The following is a 26,514-nucleotide window of genomic DNA, read 5'->3' as shown; positions in this document are numbered from 1 at the left end:
CTCACAAGAAAGCGAGTTGAAGAAAGGAGCTCAGGGGCACTGTAATTCACAAACCTGCAGAGTTATAAATGACAGCTATCGTCCAAAAATATACTGAAGTAAGGCTGCCAAGGGACTTGAAAGCGGGGCAGAATTGCAGGAAACCGATTTCAGGAGGTAGACTGGAATTGCATTGAAAGCATAGGAAAAGAGGCAGAACGTCCACAATGATGCACTTGGCCAAAAAGGGCGTATGCGTTTTTTCCTGAATATATTCAGGAAAAAACGCATACGCCCTTTTTGGCCAACCAAGCAAGCTTGCAAAGGAAATCTGCACTACAATGAAGTCTCACTTCCCCCCAGTCAAAAGGGCCATCTGAAAAAAGTGTAAAATCCAGAAAGGCAGGACAGGCCATGGAGAACTGGGAGCCTTGTTATGCTGATGGGCGGGATGTAAATTGCCAACAGACACTTGGGAGGAGTGTATGGTGTTTCCTGAAACATCTAAAAAACAAAGCAACAGAGCCTAGGGCACTTCCACTTATGGTCCTATAGCTTAGGGAAATTAAAATCAAAAAGACACAGGCACTCCAAAGGTTGGAATGGCTCTGTTTACAAGAACCTCGTTTACAGTAGAAGTTCAACATCGCAGAAAGTGAAAAATGGATAAAGAAGTTGTGGTATTTACTTACAAAGCCATATCACTCAGCAATGAAATCTATGTCATCAGGCCCTTAGCAGCACAATGAGTGGATTCAGGTATGATGATTCTAACTGAAATAAGTCACACAGAAAAAGAAACATCATAAGATATCAGTAATACACGGAATGTAAACTTGGCTACACAGGAACTGAATTACAGAACAGAACAGGGTCTCAAATTTAGAAAACCAACTTATGCTTGCTTAAGGGGAAAGGTGAGTTGGGGTGCTGCATAAAACCAGAGATTGAAATGAGCACAGATAAAGTTCCTTAAGCCAAATATGGAATAGACAAGAGCTACTCCTTGCTCAACGAAATGGACTCAACACCCCATATTAAACGCCTAAGAATGTACCTGACTAGTAAGTATCTTAAAACCTATGGATTGCTATGTCTCCGAAAGAGAATCAAGCATGTGTACAGGGGCATAAACGCAGCAGTGATAGGATTGGAGAGGTTCGGTGAGCAAATGAAGACCCTTTGAAGTCATATTTTATGGTACCCATTCCACGGGTTTCAACTACCCAGGTTTAAGGTATTCTTCCTTCAGCTAAAACATGCATGTGGAACCTAGAGTATGATCAACCATGTGATTGGGAGACGTGTTCAAATATGTCTCAGTTTTCGTACCCTGGTACTCGGGTGCAACATTCCAGACGCTTTACTAACACTCTCCCGACTTGGAGAGTCAGTGCCTTTAACCTCCTGTTTGGCCCAGTTTGCAATTACTGCGGAAGATGAACAGGAATAGGGAGAACCAATGAGAGACTAGCTGGAGGTGTCTGAACGGGCAAATTTAACTCTCATTTCCCACCAGGAAGAGGAATTAACCAAAGGCTCAGCGTGCCGTGCCGGAACCAGATTAGGGCCTGAAGCCATCCTGCGGTGTTGCGGCCAGCTCACAAGAAAGCGAGTTGAAGAAAGGAGCTCAGGGGCACTGTAATTCACAAACCTGCAGAGTTATAAATGACAGCTATCGTCCAAAAATATACTGAAGTAAGGCTGCCAAGAGGACTTGAAAGCGGGGCAGAATTGCAGGAAACCGATTTCAGGAGGTAGACTGGAATTGCATTGAAAGCATAGGAAAAGAGGCAGAACGTCCACAATGATGCACTTGGCCAAAAAGGGCGTATGCGTTTTTTCCTGAATATATTCAGGAAAAAACGCATACGCCCTTTTTGGCCAACCAAGCAAGCTTGCAAAGGAAATCTGCACTACAATGAAGTCTCACTTCCCCCCGATCAAAAGGGCCATCTGAAAAAAGTGTAAAATCCAGAAAGGCAGCACAGGCCATGGAGAACTGGAAGCCTTGTTATGCTGATGGGCGGGATGTAAATTGCCAACAGACACTCGGGAGAAGTGTATGGTGTTTCCTGAAACATCTAAAAAACAAAGCAACAGAGCCTAGGGCACTTCCACTTATGGTCCTATAGCTTAGGGAAATTAAAATCAAAAAGACACAGCCACCCCAAAGGTTGGAACGGCTCTGTTTACAAGAACCTCGTTTACAGTACAAGTTCAACATCGCAGAAAGTGAAAAATGGATAAAGAAGTTGTGGTATTTACTTACAAAGCAATATCACTCAGCAATGAAATCTATGTCATCAGGCCCTTAGCAGCACAATGAGCGGATTCAGGTATGATGATTCTAACTGAAATAAGTCACACAGAAAAAGAAACATCATAAGATATCAGTAATACACGGAATGTAAACTTGGCTACACAGGAACTGAATTAGAGAACAGAACAGGGTCTCAAATTTAGAAAACCAACTTATGCTTGCTTAAGGGGAAAGGTGAGTTGGGGTGCTGCATAAAACCAGAGATTGAAATGAGCACAGATAAAGTTCCTTAAGCCAAATATGGAATAGACAAGAGCTACTCCTTGCTCAACGAAATGGACTCAACACCCCATATTAAATGCCTAAGAATGTACCTGACTAGTAAGCATCTTAAAACCTATGGATTGCTATGTCTCCGAAAGAGAATCAAGCATGTGTACAGGGGCATAAACGCAGCAGTGATAGGATTGGAGAGGTTCGGTGAGCAAATGAAGACCCTTTGAAGTCATATTGCATGGTACCCATTCCACGGGTTTCAACTACCCAGGTTTAAGGTATTCTTCCTTCAGCTAAAACATGCATGTGGAACCTAGAGTATGATCAACCATGTGATCGGGAGACGTGTTCAAATATGTCTCAGTTTTCGTACCCTGGTACTCGGGTGCAACATTCCAGACGCTTTACTAACACTCTCCCCACTTGGAGAGTCAGCGCCTTTAACCTCCTGTTTGGCCCAGTTTGCAATTTCTGCGGAAGATGAACAGGAATAGGGAGACCCAATGAGAGACTAGCTGGAGGTGTCTGAACGGGCAAATTTAACTCTCATTTCCCACCAGGAAGAGGAAATAACCAAAGGCTCAGCGTGCCGTGCCAGAACCAGATTAGGGCCTGAAGCCATCCTGCGGTGTTGCGGCCAGCTCACAAGAAAGCGAGTTGAAGAAAGGAGCTCAGGGGCACTGTAATGCACAAACCTGCAGAGTTATAAATGACAGCTATCGTCCAAAAATATACTGAAGTAAGGCTGCCAAGAGGACTTGAAAGCGGGGCAGAATTGCAGGAAACCGATTTCAGGAGGTAGACTGGAATTGCATTGAAAGCATAGGAAAAGAGGCAGAACGTCCACAATGATGCACTTGGCCAAAAAGGGCGTATGCGTTTTTTCCTGAATATATTCAGGAAAAAACGCATACGCCCTTTTTGGCCAACCAAGCAAGCTTGCAAAGGAAATCTGCACTACAATGAAGTCTCACTTCCCCCCGATCAAAGGGGCCATCTGAAAAAGGTGTAAAATCCAGAAAGGCAGGACAGGCCATGGAGAACTGGAAGCCTTGTTATGCTGATGGGCGGGATGTAAATTGCCAACAGACACTCGGGAGAAGTGTATGGTGTTTCCTGAAACATCTAAAAAACAAAGCAACAGAGCCTAGGGCACTTCCACTTATGGTCCTATAGCTTAGGGAAATTAAAATCAAAAAGACACAGCCACCCGAAAGGTTGGAACGGCTCTGTTTACAAGAACCTCGTTTACAGTACAAGTTCAACATCGCAGAAAGTGAAAAATGGATAAAGAAGTTGTGGTATTTACTTACAAAGCAATATCACTCAGCAATGAAATCTATGTCATCAGGCCCTTAGCAGCACAATGAGTGGATTCAGGTATGATGATTCTAACTGAAATAAGTCACACAGAAAAAGAAACATCATAAGATATCAGTAATACACGGAATGTAAACTTGGCTACACAGGAACTGAATTACAGAACAGAACAGGGTCTCAAATTTAGAAAACCAACTTATGCTTGCTTAAGGGGAAAGGTGAGTTGGGGTGCTGCATAAAACCAGAGATTGAAATGAGCACAGATAAAGTTCCTTAAGCCAAATATGGAATAGACAAGAGCTACTCCTTGCTCAACGAAATGGACTCAACACCCCATATTAAATGCCTAAGAATGTACCTGACTAGTAAGCATCTTAAAACCTATGGATTGCTATGTCTCCGAAAGAGAATCAAGCATGTGTACAGGGGCATAAACGCAGCAGTGATAGGATTGGAGAGGTTCGGTGAGCAAATGAAGACCCTTTGAAGTCATATTGCATGGTACCCATTCCACGGGTTTCAACTACCCAGGTTTAAGGTATTCTTCCTTCAGCTAAAACATGCATGTGGAACCTAGAGTATGATCAACCATGTGATCGGGACACGTGTTCAAATATGTCTCAGTTTTCGTACCCTGGTACTCGGGTGCAACATTCCAGACGCTTTACTAACACTCTCCCGACTTGGAGAGTCAGTCCCTTTAACCTCCTGTTTGGCCCAGTTCGCAATTTCTGCGGAAGATGAACAGGAATAGGGAGAACCAATGAGAGACTAGCTGGAGGTGTCTGGACGGGTAAATTTAACTCTCATTTCCCACCAGGAAGAGGAATTAACCAAAGGTTCAGCGTGCCGTGCCGGAACCAGATTAGGCCCTGAAGCCATCCTGCGGTGTTGCGGCCAGCTCACAAGAAAGCGAGTTGAAGAAAGGAGCTCAGAGGCAATGTAATTCACAAAGCTGCAGAGTTATAAATGACAGCTATCGTCCAAAAATATACTGAAGTAAGGCTGCCAAGAGGACTTGAAAGCGGGGCAGAATTGCAGGAAACCGATTTCAGGAGGTAGACTGGAATTGCATTGAAAGCATAGGAAAAGAGACAGAACGTCCACAATGATGCACTTGGCCAAAAAGGGCGTATGCGTTTTTTCCTGAATATATTCAGGAAAAAACGCATACGCCCTTTTTGGCCAACCAAGCAAACTTGCAAAGAAATCTGCACTACAATGAAGTCTCACTTCCCCCCGGTCAAAAGGGACATCTGAAAAAAGTGTAAATTCCAGAAAGGCAGGACAGGCCAAGGAGAACTGGGAGCCTTGTTATGCTGATGGGCGGGATGTAAATTGCCAACAGACACTCGGGAGAAGTGTATGGTGTTTCCTGAAACATCTAAAAAACAAAGCAACAGAGCCTAGGGCACTTCCACTTATGGTCCTATAGCTTAGGGAAATTAAAATAAAAAAGACACAGCCACCCCAAAGTTTGGGACGCCTCTGTTTACAAGAACCTCGTTTACCGTCCAAGTTCAGTATCAGAGAAAGTGAAAAATGGATAAGGAAGTTGTGGTATTTACTTACAAAGCAATATCACTCAGCAATGAAATCTATGTCATCAGGCCCTTAGCAGCACAATGAGTGGATTCAGGTACGATGATTCTAACTGAAATAAGTCACACAGAAAAAGAAACATCATAAGATATCACTAATACACGGAATGTAAACTTGGCTACACAGGAACTGAATTCCAAAACAGAATAGGGTCTCAAATTTAGAAAACAAACTTATGCTTGCTTAAGAGGAAAGGTGAGTTGGGGTGCTGCATAAAACCAGAGATTGAAATGAGCACAGATAAAGTTCCTTAAGCCAAATATGGAATAGACAAGAGCTACTCCTTGCTCAACGAAATGGACTCAACACCCCATATTAAACGCCTAAGAATGTACCTGACTAGTAAGTATCTTAAAACCTATGGATTGCTATGTCTCCAAAAGAGAATCAATCGTATGTACAGGGGCATAAACGCAGCAGTGATAGGATTGGAGAGGTTCGGTGAGCAAATGAAGACCCTTTGAAGTCATATTGCATGGTACCCATTCCACGGGTCTCAACTCTCCAGATTTAAGGTATTCTTCCTTGAGCTAAATCATGCATGTAGAACCCAGAGTATGATCAACTGTGTGAACGGGAGACGTGTTCATATATGTCTCAGATTTCCTCCCCTGGTACTCGGGTGCAACATTCCAGACGCTTTACTAACACTCTCCCCACTTGGAGAGTCAGCGCCTTTAACCTCCTGTTTGGCCCAGTTTGCAATTTCTGCGGAAGATGAACAGGAATAGGGAGAACCAATGAGAGACTAGCTGGAGGTGTCTGGACGGGCAAATTTAACTCTCATTTCCCACCAGGAATAGGAAATAACCAAAGGCTCAGCGTGCCGTGCCGGAACCAGATTAGGGACTGAAGCCATCCTGCGGTGTTGCGTCCAGGTCACAAGAAAGCGAGTTGAAGAAAGTAGCTAAGGGGCACTGTAATTCACAAACCTGCAGAGTTATAAATGACAGCGATCGTCCAAAAATATACTGAAGTATGGCTGCCAAGAGGACTTGAAAGCGGGGCAGAATTGCAGGAAACCGATTTCAGGAGGTAGACTGGAATTGCATTGAAAGCATAGGAAAAGAGGCAGAACGTCCACAATGATGCACTTGGCCAAAAAGGGCGTATGCGTTTTTTCCTGAATATATTCAGGAAAAAACGCATACGCCCTTTTTGGCCAACCAAGCAAATTTGCAAAGGAAATCTGCACTAAAATGAAGTCTCACTTCCCCCCGGTCAAAAGGGCCATCTGAAAAAAGTGTAAAATCCAGAAAGGCAGGAAAGGTCATGGAGAACTGGGAGCCTTGTTATGCTGATGGGCGGGATGTAAATTGCCAAGAGACACTCGGGAGAAGTGTATGGTGTTTCCTGAAATATCTAAAAAACAAAGCAACAGAAACTAGGGCACTTCCACTTATGGTCCTATAGCTTAGGTAAATTAAAATCAAAAAGACACAGCCACCCCAAAGTTTGGGACGCCTCTGTTTACAAGAACCTCGTTTACCGTACAAGTTCAGTATCACAGAAAGTGAAAAATGGATAAAGAAATTGTGGTACTTACGTACAATGCAGTATCCCTCAGCAATGAAATCTATGTCATCAGGCCCGTAGCAGCATAATGAGTGGATTCAGGTACGATGATTCTAACTGAAATAAGTCACACAGAAAAAGAAACATCATAAGATATCACTAATACACGGAATGTAAACTTGGCTACACAGGAACTGAATTCCAAAACAGAACAGGGTCTCAAATTTAGAAAACCAACTTATGCTTGCTTAAGGGGAAAGGTGAGTTGGGGTGCTGCATAAAACCAGAGATTGAAATGAGTACAGATAAAGTTCCTTAAGCCAAATATGGAATAGACAAGAGCTACTCCTTGCTCAACGAAATGGACTCAACACCCCATATTAAACGCCTAAGAATGTACCTGACTAGTAAGTATCTTAAAACTTATGGATTGCTATGTCTCCGAAAGAGAATCAAGCATATGTACAGGGGCATAAACGCAGCAGTGATAGGATTGGAGAGGTTCGGTGAGCAAATGAATACCCTTTGAAGTCATATTGCATGGTACCCATTACACGGGTCTCAACTCTCCAGGTTTAAGGTATTCTTCCTTCATCTAAAACATGCATGTGGAACCCAGAGTATGATCAACCGTGTGAACGGGAGACGTGTTCAAATATGTCTCAGTTTTCCTCCCCTGGTACTCGGGTGCAACATTCCAGACGCTTTACTAACACTCTCCCCACTTGGAGAGTCAGCGCCTTTAACCTCCTGTTTGGCCCAGTTTGCAATTTCTGCGGAAGATGAACAGGAATAGGGAGAACCAATGAGAGACTAGCTGGAGGTGTCTGGACGGGCAAATTTAACTCTCATTTCCCACCAGGAAGAGGAAATAACCAAAGGCTCAGCGTGCCATGCCGGAACCAGATTAAGGCCTGAAGCCATCCTGCGGTGTTGCGGCCAGCTCACAAGAAAGTGAGTTGAAGAAAGGCGCTCAGGGGCACTGTAATTCACAAACCTGCAGAGTTATAAATGACAGCTATCGTCCAAAAATATACTGAAGTAAGGCTGCCAAGAGGACTTGAAAGCGGGGCAGAATTGCAGGAAACCGATTTTAGGAGGTAGACTGGAATTGCATTGAAAGCATAGGAAAAGAGGCAGAACGTCCACAATGATGCACTTGGCCAAAAAGGGCGTATGCGTTTTTTCCTGAATATATTCAGGAAAACACGCATACGCACTTGTTGGCCAACCAAGCAAGCTTGCAAAGGAAATCTGCACTACAATGAAGTCTCACTTCCCCCCGGTCAAAAGGGCCATCTGAAAAAAGTGTAAAATCCAGAAAGGCAGGACAGGCCATGGAGAACTGGGAGCCTTGTTATGCTGATGGGCGGGATGTAAATTGCCAACAGACACTCGGGAGAAGTGTATGGTGTTTCCTGAAACATCTAAAAAACAAAGCAACAGAGCCTAGGGCACTTCCACTTATGGTCCTATAGCTTAGGGAAATTAAAATCAAAAAGACACAGCCACCCCAAAGTTTGGGACGCCTCTGTTTACAAGAACCTCGTTTACCGTACAAATTCAACATCACAGAAAGTGAAAAATGGATAAAGAACTTGTGGTACTTACGTACAATGCAGTATCACTCAGCAATGAAATCTATGTCATCAGGCCAGTAGCAGCATAATGAGTGGATTCAGGTACGATGATTCTAACTGAAATAAGTCACACAGAAAAAGAAACATCATAAGATATCACTAATACACGGAATGTAAACTTGGCTACACAGGAACTGAATTCCAAAACAGAACAGGGTCTCAAATTTAGAAAACCAACTTATGCTTGCTTAAGGGGAAAGGTGAGTTGGGGTGCTGCATAAAACCAGAGACTGAAATGAGTACAGATAAAGTTCCTTAAGCCAAATATGGAATAGACAAGAGCTACTCCTTGCTCAACGAAATGGACTCAACACCCCATATTAAACGCCTAAGAATGTACCTGACTAGTAAGTATCTTAAAACTTATGGATTGCTATATCTCCGAAAGAGAATCAAGCATATGTACAGGGGCATAAACGCAGCAGTGATAGGATTGGAGATGTTCGGTGAGCAAATGAATACCCTTTGAAGTCATATTGCATGGTACCCATTACACGGGTCTCAACTCTCCAGGTTTAAGGTATTCTTCCTTCAGCTAAAACATGCATGTGGAACCCAGAGTATGATCAACCGTGTGAACGGGAGACGTGTTCAAATATGTCTCAGTTTTCCTCCCCTGGTACTCGGGTGCAACATTCCAGATGCTTTACTAACACTCTCCCCACTTGGAGAGTCAGCGCCTTTAACCTCCTGTTTGGCCCAGTTTGCAATTTCTGCGGAAGATGAACAGGAATAGGGAGAACCAATGAGAGACTAGCTGGAGGTGTCTGGACGGGCAAATTTAACTCTCATTTCCCACCAGGAAGAGGAAATAACCAAAGGCTCAGCGTGCCATGCCGGAACCAGATTAGGGCCTGAAGCCATCCTGCGGTGTTGCGGCCAGCTCACAAGAAAGTGAGTTGAAGAAAGGCGCTCAGGGGCACTGTAATTCACAAACCTGCAGAGTTATAAATGACAGCTATCGTCCAAAAATATACTGAAGTAAGGCTGCCAAGAGGACTTGAAAGCGGGGCAGAATTGCAGGAAACCGATTTTAGGAGGTAGACTGGAATTGCATTGAAAGCATAGGAAAAGAGGCAGAACGTCCACAATGATGCACTTGGCCAAAAAGGGCGTATGCGTTTTTTCCTGAATATATTCAGGAAAACACGCATACGCACTTGTTGGCCAACCAAGCAAGCTTGCAAAGGAAATCTGCACTACAATGAAGTCTCACTTCCCCCTGGTCAAAAGGGCCATCTGAAAAAAGTGTAAAATCCAGAAAGGCAGGACAGGCCATGGAGAACTGGGAGCCTTGTTATGCTGATGGGCGGGATGTAAATTGCCAACAGACACTCGGGAGAAGTGTATGGTGTTTCCTGAAACATCTGAAAAACAAAGCAACAGAGCCTAGGGCACTTCCACTTATGGTCCTATAGCTTAGGGAAATTAAAATCAAAAAGACACAGCCACCCCAAAGTTTGGGATGGCTCTGTTTACAAGAACGTCATTTACAGTACAAGTTCAACATCGCAGAAGGTGAAAAATGGATAAAGAACTTGTGGTACTTACGTACAATGCAGTATCACTCAGCAATGAAATCTATGTCATCAGGCCCTTAGCAGCATAATGAGTGGATTCAGGTATGATGATTCTAACTGAAATAAGTCACACAGAAAAAGAAACATCATAAGATATCAGTAATACACGGAATGTAAACTTGGCTACACAGGAACTGAATTACAGAACAGAACAGGGTCTCAAATTTAGAAAACCAACTTATGCTTGCTTAAGGGGAAAGGTGAGTTTCGGTGCTGCATAAAACCAGAGATTGAAATGAGCACAGATAAAGTTCCTTAAGCCAAATATGGAATAGACAAGAGCTACTCCTTGCTCAACGAAATGGACTCAACACCGCATATTAAACGCCTAAGAATGTACCTGACTAGTAAGTATCTTAAAACCTATGGATTGCTATGTCTCCGAAAGAGAATCAAGCATGTGTACAGGGGCATAAACGCAGCAGTGATAGGATTGGAGAGGTTCGGTGAGCAAATGAAGCCCCTTTGAAGTCATATTGCATGGTACCCATTCCACGGGTCTCAACTCTCCAGGTTTAAGGTATTCTTCCTTCAGCTAAAACATGCATGTGGAACCTAGAGTATGATCAACCATGTGATCGGGAGACGTGTTCAAATATGTCTCAGGTTTCGTACCCTGGTACTCTGGTGCAACATTCCAGACGCTTTACTAACACTCTCCCGACTTGGAGAGTCAGTCCCTTTAACCTCCTGTTTGGCCCAGTTTGCAATTTCTGCGGAAGATGAACAGGAATAGGGAGAACCAATGAGAGACTAGCTGGAGGTGTCTGGACGGGCAAATTTAACTCTCATTTCCCACCAGGAAGAGGAATTAACCAAAGGCTCAGCGTGCCGTGCCGGAACCAGATTAGAGCCTGAAGCCATCCTGCGGTGTTGCGGCCAGCTCAAAAGAAAGCGAGTTGAAGAAAGTAGCTCAGGGGCACTGTAATGCACAAACCTGCAGAGTTATAAATGACAGCTATCGTCCAAAAATATACTGAAGTAAGGCTGCCAAGAGGACTTGAAAGCGGGACAGAATTGCAGGAAACCGATTTCAGGAGGTAGACTGGAATTGCATTGAAAGCATAGGAAAAGAGGCAGAACGTCCACAATGATGCACTTGGCCAAAAAGGGCGTATGCATTTTTTCTTGAATATATTCAGGAAAAAACGCATACGCACTTGTTGGCCAACCAAGCAAACTTGCAAAGGAAATCTGCACTACAATGAAGTCTCACTTCCCCCCGGTCAAAAGGGCCATCTGAAAAAAGTGTAAAATCCAGATAGGCAGGAAAGGTCATGGAGAACTGGGAGCCTTGTTATGCTGATGGGCGGGATGTAAATTGCCAAGAGACACTCGGGAGAAGTGTATGGTGTTTCCTGAAACATCTAAAAAACAAAGCAACAGAGCCTAGGGCACTTCCACTTATGGTCCTATAGCTTAGGGAAATTAAAATCAAAAAGACACAGCCACCCCAAAGTTTGGGACGCCTCTGTTTACAAGAACCTCGTTTACCGTACAAGTTCAGTATCACAGAAAGTGAAAAATGGATAAAGAACTTGTGGTACTTACGTACAATGCAGTATCACTCAGCAATGAAATCTATGTCATCAGGCCCGTAGCAGAATAATAAGTAGATTCAGGTTCGATGATTCTAACTGAAATAAGTCACACAGAAAAAGAAACATCATAAGATATCACTAATACACGGAATGTAAACTTGGCTACACAGGAACTGAATTCCAAAACAGAACAGGGTCTCAAATTTAGAAAACCAACTTATGCTTGCTTAAGAGGAAAGGTGAGTCGGGGTGCTGCATAAAACCAGAGATTGAAATGAGCACAGATAAAGTTCCTTAAGCCAAATATGGAATAGACAAGAGCTACTCCTTGCTGAACGAAATGGACTCAACACCCCATATTAAACGCCTAAGAATGTACCTGACTAGTAAGTATCTTAAAACCTATGGATTGCTATGTCTCCAAAAGAGAATCAATCGTATGTACAGGGGCATAAACGCAGCAGTGATAGGATTGGAGAGGTTCGGTGAGCAAATGAAGACCCTTTGAAGTCATATTGCATGGTACCCATTCCACGGGTCTCAACTCTCCAGATTTAAGGTATTCTTCCTTGAGCTAAATCATGCATGTAGAACCCAGAGTATGATCAACTGTGTGAACGGGAGACGTGTTCAAATATGTCTCAGTTTTCCTCCCCTGGTACTCGGGTGCAACATTCCAGACGCTTTACTAACACTCTCCCCACTTGGAGAGTCAGCGCCTTTAACCTCCTGTTTGGCCCAGTTTGCAATTTCTGCGGAAGATGAACAGGAATAGGGAGAACCAATGAGAGACTAGCTGGAGGTGTCTGGACGGGCAAATTTAACTCTCATTTCCCACCAGGAAGAGGAAATAACCAAAGGCTCAGCGAGCCGTGCCGGAACCAGATTAGGGACTGAAGCCATCCTGCGGTGTTGCGTCCAGGTCACAAGAAAGCGAGTTGAAGAAAGTAGCTAAGGGGCACTGTAATTCACAAACCTGCAGAGTTATAAATGACAGCGATCGTCCAAAAATATACTGAAGTATGGCTGCCAAGAGGACTTGAAAGCGGGGCAGAATTGCAGGAAACCAATTTCAGGAGGTAGAGTGGAATTGCATTGAAAGCATAGGAAAAGAGGCAGAACGTCCACAATGATGCACTTGGCCAAAAAGTGCGTATGCGTTTTTTCCTGAATATATTCAGGAAAAAACGCATACGCCCTTTTTGGCCAACCAAGCAAGCTTGCAAAGGAAATCTGCACTGCAATGAAGTCTCACTTCCTTCCGGTCAAAAGGGCCATCTGAAAAAAGTGTAAAATCCAGAAAGGCAGGACAGGCCATGGAGAACTGAGAGCCTTGTTATGCTGATGGGCGGGATGTAAATTGCCAACAGACACTCGGGAGAAGTGTATGGTGTTTCCTGAAACATCTATAAAACAAAGCAACAGAGCCTAGGGCACTTCCACTTATGGTCCTATAGCTTAGGGAAATTAAAATCAAAAAGACACAGCCACCCCAAAGTTTGGGATGGCTCTGTTTACAAGAACATCGTTTACAGTACAAGTTCAACATCGCAGAAAGCGAAAAATGGATAAAGAAGCTGTGGTATTTACTTACAAAGCAATATCACTCAGCAATGAAATCTATGTCATCAGGCCCTTAGCAGCACAATGAGTGGATTCAGGTATGATGATTCTAACTGAAATAAGTCACACAGAAAAAGAAACATCATAAGATATCAGTAATACATGGAATGTAAACTTGGCTACACAGGAACTGAATTACAGAACAGAACAGGGTCTCAAATTTAGAAAACCAACTTATGCATGCTTAAGGGGAAAGGTGAGTTGGGGTGCTGCATAAAACTAGAGATTGAAATGAGCACAGATAAAGTTCCTTAAGCCAAATATGGAATAGACAAGAGCTACTCCTTGCTCAACGAAATGGACTCAACACCGCATATTAAACGCCTAAGAATGTACCTGACTAGTAAGTATCTTAAAACCTATGGATTGCTATGTCTCCGAAAGAGAATCAAGCATGTGTACAGGGGCATAAACGCAGCAGTGATAGGATTGGAGAGGTTCGGTGAGCAAATAAAGACCCTTTGAAGTCATATTTTATGGTACCCATTCCACGGGTTTCAACTACCCAGGTTTAAGGTATTCTTCCTTCAGCTAAAACATGCATGTGGAACCTAAAGTATGATCAACCATGTGATTGGGAGACGTGTTCAAATATGTCTCAGTTTTCGTACCCTGGTACTCGGGTGCAACATTCCAGACGCTTTACTAACACTCTTCAGACTTGGAGAGTCAGTGCCTTTAACCTCCTGTTTGGCCCAGTTTGCAATTTCTGCGGAAGATGAACAGGAATAGGGAGAACCAATGAGAGACTAGCTGGACGTGTCTGAACGGGCAAATTTAACTCTCATTTCCCACCAGGAAGAGGAATTAACCAAAGGCTCAGCGTGCCGTGCCGGAACCAGATTACGGCCTGAAGCCATCCTGCGGTGTTGCGGCCAGCTCACAAGAAAGCGAGTTGAAGAAAGGAGCTCAGGGGCACTGTAATTCACAAACCTGCAGAGTTATAAATGACAGCTATCGTCCAAAAATATACTGAAGTAAGGATGCCAAGAGGACTTGAATGCGGGGCAGAATTGCAGGAAACCGATTTCAGGAGGTAGACTGGAATTGCATTGAAAGCATAGGAAAAGAGGCAGAACGTCCACAATGATGCACTTGGCCAAAAAGGGCGTATGCGTTTTTTCCTGAATATATTCAGGAAAAAACGCATACGCCCTTTTTGGCCAACCAAGCAAGCTTGCAAAGGAAATCTGCACTACAATGAAGTCTCACTTCCACCCGGTCAAAAGGGCCATCTGAAAAAAGTGTAAAATCCAGAAAGGCAGGACAGGCCATGGAGAACTGGGAGCCTTGTTATGCTGATGGGCGGGATGTAAATTGCCAACAGACACTCGGGAGAAGTGTATGGTGTTTCCTGAAACATCTAAAAAACACAGCAACAGAGCCTAGGGCACTTCCACTTATGGTCCTATAGCTTAGGGAAATTAAAATCAAAAAGACACAGCCACCCCAAAGTTTGGGACGCCTCTGTTTACAAGAACCTCGTTTACCGTACAAGTTCAACATCACAGAAAGTGAAAAATGGATAAAGAACTTGTGGAACTTACGTACAATGCAGTATCACTCAGCAATGAAATCTATGTCACCAGGCCCGTAGCAGCATAATGAGTGGATTCAGGTACGATGATTCTAACTGAAATAAGTCACACAGAAAAAGAAACATCATAAGATATCACTAATACACGGAATGTAAACTTGGCTACACAGGAACTGAATTACAGAACAGAACAGGGTCTCCAATTTAGAAAACCAACTTATGCTTGCTTAAGGGGAAAGGTGAGTTGGGGTGCTGCATAAAACCAGAGATTGAAATGAGCACAGATAAAGTTCCTTAAGCCAAATATGGAATAGTCAAGAGCTACTCCTTGCTCAACGAAATGGACTCAACACCCCATATTAAACGCCTAAGAATGTACCTGACTAGTAAGTATCTTAAAACCTATGGATTGCTATGTCTCCGAAAGAGAATCAAGCATGTGTACAGGGGCATAAACGCAGCAGTGATAGGATTAGAGAGGTTCGGTGAGCAAATGAAGACCCTTTGAAGTCATATTGCATGGTACCCATTCCACGGGTTTCAACTACCCAGGTTTAAGGTATTCTTCCTTCAGCTAAAACATGCATGTGGAACCTAGAGTATGATCAACCATGTGATCGGGAGACGTGTTCAAATATGTCTCAGTTTTCGTACCCTGGTACTCGGGTGCAACATTCCAGACGCTTTACTAACACTCTCCCCACTTGGAGAGTCAGCGCCTTTAACCTCCTGTTTGGACCAGTTTGCAATTTCTGCGGAAGATGAACAGGAATAGGGACAAACAATGAGAGACTAGCTGGAGGTGTCTGGACGGGCAAATTTAACTCTCATTTCCCACCAGGAAGAGGAATTAACCAAAGGCTCAGCGTGCCGTGCCGGAACAAGATTAGGGCCTGAAGCCATCCTGCGGTGTTGCGGCCAGCTCAAAAGAAAGCGAGTTGAAGAAAGGAGCTCAGGGGCACTGTAATTCACAAACCTGCAGAGTTATAAATGACAGCTATCGTCCAAAAATATACTGAAGTAAGGCTGCCAAGAGGACTTGAAAGCGGGGCAGAATTGCAGGAAACCGATTTCAGGAGGTAGACTGGAATTGCATTGAAAGCATAGGAAAAGAGGCAGAACGTCCACAATGATGCACTTGGCCAAAAAGGGCGTATGCGTTTTTTCCTGAATATATTCAGGAAAAAACGCATACGCCCTTTTTGGCCAACCAAGCAAGCTTGCAAAGGAAATCTGCACTACAATAAAGTCTCACTTCCCCCCGGTCAAAAGGGCCATCTGAAAAAAGTGTAAAATCCAGAAAGGCAGGACAGGCCATGGAGAACTGGGAGCCTTGTTATGCTGATGGGCGGGATGTAAATTGCCAACAGACACTCGGGAGAAGTGTATGGTGTTTCCTAAAACATCTGAAAAACAAAGCAACAGAGCCTAGGGCACTTCCACTTATGGTCCTATAGCTTAGGGAAATTAAAATCAAAAAGACACAGCCACCCCAAAGTTTGGGATGGCTCTGTTTACAAGAACGTCATTTACAGTACAAGTTCAACATCGCAGAAGGTGAAAAATGGATAAAGAACTTGTGGTACTTACGTACAATGCAGTATCACTCAGCAATGAAATCTATGTCATCAGGCCCTTAGCAGCATAATGAGTGGATTCAGGTATGATGATTCTAACTGAAATAAGTCACACAGAAAAAGAAACATCATAAGATATCAGTAATACACGGAATGTAAACTTGGCTACACAGGAACTGAATTACAGAACAGAACAGGGTCTCAAATTTAGAAAACCAACTTATGCTTGCTTAAGGGGAAAGGTGAGTTTCGGTGCTGCATAAAACCAGAGATTGAAATGAGCACAGATAAAGTTCCTTAAGCCAAATATGGAATAGACAAGAGCTACTCCTTGCTCAACGAAATGGACTCAACACCGCATATTAAACGCCTAAGAATGTACCTGACTAGTAAGTATCTTAAAACCTATGGATTGCTATGTCTCCGAAAGAGAATCAAGCATGTGTACAGGGGCATAAACGCAGCAGTGATAGGATTGGAGAGGTTCGGTGAGCAAATGAAGCCCCTTTGAAGTCATATTGCATGGTACCCATTCCACGGGTCTCAACTCTCCAGGTTTAAGGTATTCTTCCTTCAGCTAAAACATGCATGTGGAACCTAGAGTATGATCAACCATGTGATCGGGAGACGTGTTCAAATATGTCTCAGGTTTCGTACCCTGGTACTCTGGTGCAACATTCCAGACGCTTTACTAACACTCTCCCGACTTGGAGAGTCAGTCCCTTTAACCTCCTGTTTGGCCCAGTTTGCAATTTCTGCGGAAGATGAACAGGAATAGCGAGAACCAATGAGAGACTAGCTGGAGGTGTCTGGACGGGCAAATTTAACTCTCATTTCCCACCAGGAAGAGGAATTAACCAAAGGCTCAGCGTGCCGTGCCGGAACCAGATTAGAGCCTGAAGCCATCCTGCGGTGTTGCGGCCAGCTCACAAGAAAGCGAGTTGAAGAAAGTAGCTCAGGGGCACTGTAATGCACAAACCTGCAGAGTTATAAATGACAGCTATCGTCCAAAAATATACTGAAGTAAGGCTGCCAAGAGGACTTGAAAGCGGGACAGAATTGCAGGAAACCGATTTCAGGAGGTAGACTGGAATTGCATTGAAAGCATAGGAAAAGAGGCAGAACGTCCACAATGATGCACTTGGCCAAAAAGGGCGTATGCATTTTTTCTTGAATATATTCAGGAAAAAACGCATACGCACTTGTTGGCCAACCAAGCAAACTTTCAAAGGAAATCTGCACTACAATGAAGTCTCACTTCCCCCCGGTCAAAAGGGCCATCTGAAAAAAGTGTAAAATCCAGATAGGCAGGAAAGGTCATGGAGAACTGGGAGCCTTGTTATGCTGATGGGCGGGATGTAAATTGCCAAGAGACACTCGGGAGAAGTGTATGGTGTTTCCTGAAACATCTAAAAAACAAAGCAACAGAGCCTAGGGCACTTCCACTTATGGTCCTATAGCTTAGGGAAATTAAAATCAAAAAGACACAGCCACCCCAAAGTTTGGGACGCCTCTGTTTACAAGAACCTCGTTTACCGTACAAGTTCAGTATCACAGAAAGTGAAAAATGGATAAAGAACTTGTGGTACTTACGTACAATGCAGTATCACTCAGCAATGAAATCTATGTCATCAGGCCCGTAGCAGAATAATAAGTAGATTCAGGTTCGATGATTCTAACTGAAATAAGTCACACAGAAAAAGAAACATCATAAGATATCACTAATACACGGAATGTAAACTTGGCTACACAGGAACTGAATTCCAAAACAGAACAGGGTCTCAAATTTAGAAAACCAACTTATGCTTGCTTAAGAGGAAAGGTGAGTCGGGGTGCTGCATAAAACCAGAGATTGAAATGAGCACAGATAAAGTTCCTTAAGCCAAATATGGAATAGACAAGAGCTACTCCTTGCTGAACGAAATGGACTCAACACCCCATATTAAACGCCTAAGAATGTACCTGACTAGTAAGTATCTTAAAACCTATGGATTGCTATGTCTCCAAAAGAGAATCAATCGTATGTACAGGGGCATAAACGCAGCAGTGATAGGATTGGAGAGGTTCGGTGAGCAAATGAAGACCCTTTGAAGTCATATTGCATGGTACCCATTCCACGGGTCTCAACTCTCCAGATTTAAGGTATTCTTCCTTGAGCTAAATCATGCATGTAGAACCCAGAGTATGATCAACTGTGTGAACGGGAGACGTGTTCAAATATGTCTCAGTTTTCCTCCCCTGGTACTCGGGTGCAACATTCCAGACGCTTTACTAACACTCTCCCCACTTGGAGAGTCAGCGCCTTTAACCTCCTGTTTGGCCCAGTTTGCAATTTCTGCGGAAGATGAACAGGAATAGGGAGAACCAATGAGAGACTAGCTGGAGGTGTCTGGACGGGCAAATTTAACTCTCATTTCCCACCAGGAAGAGGAAATAACCAAAGGCTCAGCGTGCCGTGCCGGAACCAGATTAGGGACTGAAGCCATCCTGCGGTGTTGCGTCCAGGTCACAAGAAAGCGAGTTGAAGAAAGTAGCTAAGGGGCACTGTAATTCACAAACCTGCAGAGTTATAAATGACAGCGATCGTCCAAAAATATACTGAAGTATGGCTGCCAAGAGGACTTGAAAGCGGGGCAGAATTGCAGGAAACCAATTTCAGGAGGTAGAGTGGAATTGCATTGAAAGCATAGGAAAAGAGGCAGAACGTCCACAATGATGCACTTGGCCAAAAAGGGCGTATGCGTTTTTTCCTGAATATATTCAGGAAAAAACGCATACGCCCTTTTTGGCCAACCAAGCAAGCTTGCAAAGGAAATCTGCACTACAATGAAGTCTCACTTCCTTCCGGTCAAAAGGGCCATCTGAAAAAAGTGTAAAATCCAGAAAGGCAGGACAGGCCATGGAGAACTGGGAGCCTTGTTATGCTGATGGGCGGGATGTAAATTGCCAACAGACACTCGGGAGAAGTGTATGGTGTTTCCTGAAACATCTATAAAACAAAGCAACAGAGCCTAGGGCACTTCCACTTATGGTCCTATAGCTTAGGGAAATTAAAATCAAAAAGACACAGCCACCCCAAAGTTTGGGATGGCTCTGTTTACAAGAACATCGTTTACAGTACAAGTTCAACATCGCAGAAAGCGAAAAATGGATAAAGAAGCTGTGGTATTTACTTACAAAGCAATATCACTCAGCAATGAAATCTATGTCATCAGGCCCTTAGCAGCACAATGAGTGGATTCAGGTATGATGATTCTAACTGAAATAAGTCACACAGAAAAAGAAACATCATAAGATATCAGTAATACATGGAATGTAAACTTGGCTACACAGGAACTGAATTACAGAACAGAACAGGGTGTCAAATTTAGAAAACCAACTTATGCATGCTTAAGGGGAAAGGTGAGTTGGGGTGCTGCATAAAACTAGAGATTGAAATGAGCACAGATAAAGTTCCTTAAGCCAAATATGGAATAGACAAGAGCTACTCCTTGCTCAACGAAATGGACTCAACACCGCATATTAAACGCCTAAGAATGTACCTGACTAGTAAGTATCTTAAAACCTATGGATTGCTATGTCTCCGAAAGAGAATCAAGCATGTGTACAGGGGCATAAACGCAGCAGTGATAGGATTGGAGAGGTTCGGTGAGCAAATGAAGACCCTTTGAAGTCATATTTTATGGTACCCATTCCACGGGTTTCAACTACCCAGGTTTAAGGTATTCTTCCTTCAGCTAAAACATGCATGTGGAACCTAAAGTATGATCAACCATGTGATTGGGAGACGTGTTCAAATATGTCTCAGTTTTCGTACCCTGGTACTCGGGTGCAACATTCCAGACGCTTTACTAACACTCTTCAGACATGGAGAGTCAGTGCCTTTAACCTCCTGTTTGGCCCAGTTTGCAATTTCTGCGGAAGATGAACAGGAATAGGGAGAACCAATGAGAGACTAGCTGGAAGTGTCTGAACGGGCAAATTTAACTCTCATTTCCCACCAGGAAGAGGAATTAACCAAAGGCTCAGCGTGCCGTGCCGGAACCAGATTACGGCCTGAAGCCATCCTGCGGTGTTGCGGCCAGCTCACAAGAAAGCGAGTTGAAGAAAGGAGCTCAGGGGCACTGTAATTCACAAACCTGCAGAGTTATAAATGACAGCTATCGTCCAAAAATATACTGAAGTAAGGATGCCAAGAGGACTTGAATGCGGGGCAGAATTGCAGGAAACCGATTTCAGGAGGTAGACTGGAATTGCATTGAAAGCATAGGAAAAGAGGCAGAACGTCCACAATGATGCACTTGGCCAAAAAGTGCGTATGCGTTTTTTCCTGAATATATTCAGGAAAAAACGCATACGCCCTTTTTGGCCAACCAAGCAAGCTTGCAAAGGAAATCTGCACTACAATGAAGTCTCACTTCCACCCGGTCAAAAGGGCCATCTGAAAAAAGTGTAAAATGCAGAAAGGCAGGACAGGCCATGGAGAACTGGGAGCCTTGTTATGCTGATGGGCGGGATGTAAATTGCCAACAGACACTCGGGAGAAGTGTATGGTGTTTCCTGAAACATCTAAAAAACAAAGCAACAGAGCCTAGGGCACTTCCACTTATGGTCCTATAGCTTAGGGAAATTAAAATCAAAAAGACACAGCCACCCCAAAGTTTGGGACGCCTCTGTTTACAAGAACCTCGTTTACCGTACAAGTTCAACATCACAGAAAGTGAAAAATGGATAAAGAACTTGTGGAACTTACGTACAATGCAGTATCACTCAGCAATGAAATCTATGTCACCAGGCCCGTAGCAGCATAATGAGTGGATTCAGGTACGATGATTCTAACTGAAATAAGTCACACAGAAAAAGAAACATCATAAGATATCACTAATACACGGAATGTAAACTTGGCTACACAGGAACTGAATTCCAAAACAGAACAGGGTCTCAAATTTAGAAAACCAACTTATGCTTGCTTAAGGGGAAAGGTGAGTTGGGGTGCTGCATAAAACCAGAGATTGAAATGAGCACAGATAAAGTTCCTTAAGCCAAATATGGAATAGACAAGAGCTACTCCTTGCTCAACAAAATGGACTCAACACCCCATATTAAACGCCTAAGAATGTACCTGACTAGTAAGTATCTTAAAACCTATGGATTGCTATGTCTCCGAAAGAGAATCAAGCGTGTGTACAGGGGCATAAACGCAGCAGTGATAGGATTGGAGAGGTTCGGTGAGCAAATGAAGCCCCTTTGAAGTCATATTGCATGGTATCCATTACACGGGTCTCAACTCTCCAGGTTTAAGGTATTCTTCCTTCAGCTAAGACATGCATGTGGAACCCAGAGTATGATCAACCGTGTGAACGGGAGACGTGTTCAAATATGTCTCAGTTTTCCTCCCCTGGTACTCCGGTGCAACATTCCAGACACTTTACTAACACTCTCCCCACCAGGAGAGTCAGCGCCTTTAACCTCCTGTTTGGCCCAGTTTGCAATTTCTGCGGAAGATGAACAGGAATAGGGAGAACCAATGAGAGACTAGCTGGAGGTGTCTGGACGGGCAAATTTAACTCTCATTTCCCACCAGGATGAGGAATTAACCAAAGGCTCAGCGTGCCGTGCCGGAACCAGATTAGGGCCTGAAGCCATCCTGCGGTGTTGCGGCCAGCTCAAAAGAAAGCGAGTTGAAGAAAGGAGCTCAGGGGTACTGTAATGCACAAACCTGCAGAGTTATAAATGACAGCTATCGTCCAAAAATATACTGCAGTAAGGCTGCCAAGAGGACTTGAAAGCGGGGCAGAATTGCAGGAAACCGATTTCAGGAGATAGACTGGAATTGCATTGAAAGCATAGGAAAAGAGGCAGAACGTCCACAATGACGCACTTGGCCAAAAAGGGCGTATGCGTTTTTTCCTGAATATATTCAGGAAAAAACGCATACGCCCTTTTTGGCCAACCAAACAAGCTTGCAAAGGAAATCTGCACTACAATGAAGTCTCACTTCCCCCCGGTCAAAAGGGCCATCTGAAAAAAGTGTAAAATCCAGAAAGGCAGGACAGGCCATGGAGAACTGAGAGCCTTGTTATGCTGATGGACAGGATGTAAATTGCCAACAGACACTCGGGAGAAGTGTATGGTGTTTCCTGAAACATCTAAAAAACAAAGCAACAGAGCCTAGGGCACTTCCACTTATGGTCCTATAGCTTAGAGAAATTAAAATCAAAAAGACACAGCCACCCCAAAGTTTGGGACGCCTCTGTTTACAAGAACCTCGTTTACAGTAGAAGTTCAACATCGCAGAAAGTGAAAAATGGATAAAGAAGTTGTGGTATTTACTTACAAAGCAATATCACTCAGCAATGAAATCTATGTCATCAGGCAAGTAGCAGCACAATGAGTGGATTCAGGTACGATGATTCTAACTGAAATAAGTCACACAGAAAAAGAAACATCATAAGATATCAGTAATACACGGAATGTAAACTTGGCTACACAGGAACTGAATTACAGAACAGAACAGTGTCTCAAATTTAGAAAACCAACTTATGCTTGCTTAAGGGGAAAGGTGAGTTGGGGTGCTGCATAAAACCAGAGATTGAAATGAGCACAGATAAAGTTCCTTAAGCCAAATATGGAATAGTCAAGAGCTACTCCTTGCTCAACGAAATGGACTCAACACCCCATATTAAACGCCTAAGAATGTACCTGACTAGTAAGTATCTTAAAACCTATGGATTGCTATGTCTCCGAAAGAGAATCAAGCATGTGTACAGGGGCATAAACGCAGCAGTGATAGGATTGGAGAGGTTCGGTGAGCAAATGAAGCCCCTTTGAAGTCATATTGCATGGTACCCATTCCACGGGTCTCAACTCTCCAGGTTTAAGGTATTCTTCCTTCAGCTAAAACATGCATGTGGAACCTAGAGTATGATCAACCATGTGATCGGGAGACGTGTTCAAATATGTCTCAGTTTTCGTACCCTGGTACTCGGGTGCAACATTCCAGACGCTTTACTAACACTCTCCCGACTTGGAGAGTCAGTCCCTTTAACCTCCTGTTTGGCCCAGTTTGCAATTTCTGCGGAAGATGAACAGGAATAGCGAGAACCAATGAGAGACTAGCTGGAGGTGTCTGGACGGGCAAATTTAACTCTCATTTCCCACCAGGAAGAGGAATTAACCAAAGGCTCAGCGTGCTGTGCCGGAACCAGATTAGAGCCTGCAGCCATCCTGCGGTGTTGCGGCCAGCTCACAAGAAAGCGAGTTGAAGAAAGTAGCTCAGGGGCACTGTAATGCACAAACCTGCAGAGTTATAAATGACAGCTATCGTCCAAAAATATACTGAAGTAAGGCTGCCAAGAGGACTTGAAAGCGGGACAGAATTGCAGGAAACCGATTTCAGGAGGTAGACTGGAATTGCATTGAAAGCATAGGAAAAGAGGCAGAACGTCCACAATGATGCACTTGGCCAAAAAGGGCGTATGCATTTTTTTTTGAATATATTCAGGAAAAAACGCATACGCACTTGTTGGCCAACCAAGCAAACTTGCAAAGGAAATCTGCACTACAATGAAGTCTCACTTCCCCCCGGTCAAAAGGGCCATCTGAAAAAAGTGTAAAATCCAGAAAGGCAGGAAAGGTCATGGAGAACTGGGAGCCTTGTTATGCTGATGGGCGGGATGTAAATTGCCAAGAGACACTCGGGAGAAGTGTATGGTGTTTCCTGAAACATCTAAAAAACAAAGCAACAGAGCCTAGGGCACTTCCACTTATGGTCCTATAGCTTAGGGAAATTAAAATCAAAAAGACACAGCCACCCCAAAGTTTGGGACGCCTCTGTTTACAAGAACCTCGTTTACCGTACAAGTTCAGTATCACAGAAAGTGAAAAATGGATAAAGAACTTGTGGTACTTACGTACAATGCAGTATCACTCAGCAATGAAATCTATGTCATCAGGCCCTTAGCAACACAATGAGTGGATTCAGGTATGATGATTCTAACTGAAATAAGTCACACAGAAAAAGAAACATCATAACATATCAGTAATACACGGAATGTAAACTTGACTACACAGGAACTGAATTACAGAACAGAACAGGGTCTCAAATTTAGAAAACCAACTTATGCTTGCTTAAGGGGAAAGGTGAGTTGGGGTGCTGCATAAAACCAGAGATTGAAATGAGCACAGATAAAGTTCCTTAAGCCAAATATGGAATAGACAAGAGCTACTCCTTGCTCAACGAAATGGACTCAACACCGCATATTAAACGCCTAAGAATGTACCTGACTAGTAAGTATCTTAAAACCTATGGATTGCTATGTCTCCGAAAGAGAATCAAGCATGTGTACAGGGGCATAAACGCAGCAGTGATAGGATTGGAGAGGTTCGGTGAGCAAATGAAGACCCTTTGAAGTCATATTTTATGGTACCCATTCCACGGGTTTCAACTACCCAGGTTTAAGGTATTCTTCCTTCAGCTAAAACATGCATGTGGAACCTAAAGTATGATCAACCATGTGATTGGGAGACGTGTTCAAATATGTCTCAGTTTTCGTACCCTGGTACTCGGGTGCAACATTCCAGAAGCTTTACTAACACTCTCCCGACTTGGAGAGTCAGTGCCTTTAACCTCCTGTTTGGCCCAGTTTGCAATTACTGCGGAAGATGAACAGGAATAGGGAGAACCAATGAGAGACTAGCTGGACGTGTCTGAACGGGCAAATTTAACTCTCATTTCCCACCAGGAAGAGGAATTAACCAAAGGCTCAGCGTGCCATGCCGGAACCAGATTACGGCCTGAAGCCATCCTGCGGTGTTGCGGCCAGCTCACAAGAAAGCGAGTTGAAGAAAGGAGCTCAGGGGCACTGTAATTCACAAACCTGCAGAGTTATAAATTACAGCTATCGTCCAAAAATATACTGAAGTAAGGCTGCCAAGAGGACTTGAAAGCGGGGCAGAATTGCAGGAAACCAATTTCAGGAGGTAGACTGGAATTGCATTGAAAGCATAGGAAAAGAGGCAGAACGTCCACAATGATGCACTTGGCCAAAAAGGGCGTATGCGTTTTTTCCTGAATATATTCAGGAAAAAACGCATACGCCCTTTTTGGCCAACCAAGCAAGCTTGCAAAGGAAATCTGCACTACAATGAAGTGTCACTTCCCCCCGGTCAAAAGGGCCATCTGAAAAAAGTGTAAAATCCAGAAAGGCAGGACAGGCCATGGAGAACTGGGAGCCTTGTTATGCTGATGGGCGGGATGTAAATTACCAACAGACACTCGGGAGAAGTGTATGGTGTTTCCTGAAACATCTAAAAAACAAAGCAACAGAGCCTAGGGCACTTCCACTTATGGTCCTATATCTTAGGGAAATTAAAATCAAAAAGACACAGCCACCCCAAAGTTAGGGACGCCTCTGTTTACAAGAACCTCGTTTACCGTACAAGTTCAACATCACAGAAAGTGAAAAATGGATAAAGAACTTGTGGAACTTACGTACAATGCAGTATCACTCAGCAATGAAATCTATGTCACCAGGCCCGTAGCAGCATAATGAGTGGATTCAGGTACGATGATTCTAACTGAAATAAGTCACACAGAAAAAGAAACATCATAAGATATCACTAATACACGGAATGTAAACTTGGCTACACAGGAACTGAATTCCAAAACAGAACAGGGTCTCAAATTTAGAAAACCAACTTATGCTTGCTTAAGGGGAAAGGTGAGTTGGGGTGCTGCATAAAACCAGAGATTGAAATGAGCACAGATAAAGTTCCTTAAGCCAAATATGGAATAGACAAGAGCTACTCCTTGCTCAACGAAATGGACTCAACACCGCATATTAAACGCCTAAGAATGTACCTGACTAGTAAGTATCTTAAAACCTATGGATTGCTATGTCTCCGAAAGAGAATCAAGCATGTGTACAGGGGCATAAACGCAACAGTGATAGGATTGGAGAGGTTCGGTGAGCAAATGAAGACCCTTTGAAGTCATATTTTATGGTACCCATTCCACGGGTTTCAACTACCCAGGTTTAAGGTATTCTTCCTTCAGCTAA

This window comes from Pseudorca crassidens, chromosome 6 (assembly GCF_039906515.1).
Source record: "Pseudorca crassidens isolate mPseCra1 chromosome 6, mPseCra1.hap1, whole genome shotgun sequence".
In the NCBI taxonomy this organism is placed as follows: Eukaryota; Metazoa; Chordata; class Mammalia; order Artiodactyla; family Delphinidae; genus Pseudorca; species Pseudorca crassidens.
Note: the sequence above shows the minus strand (reverse complement) of the source record.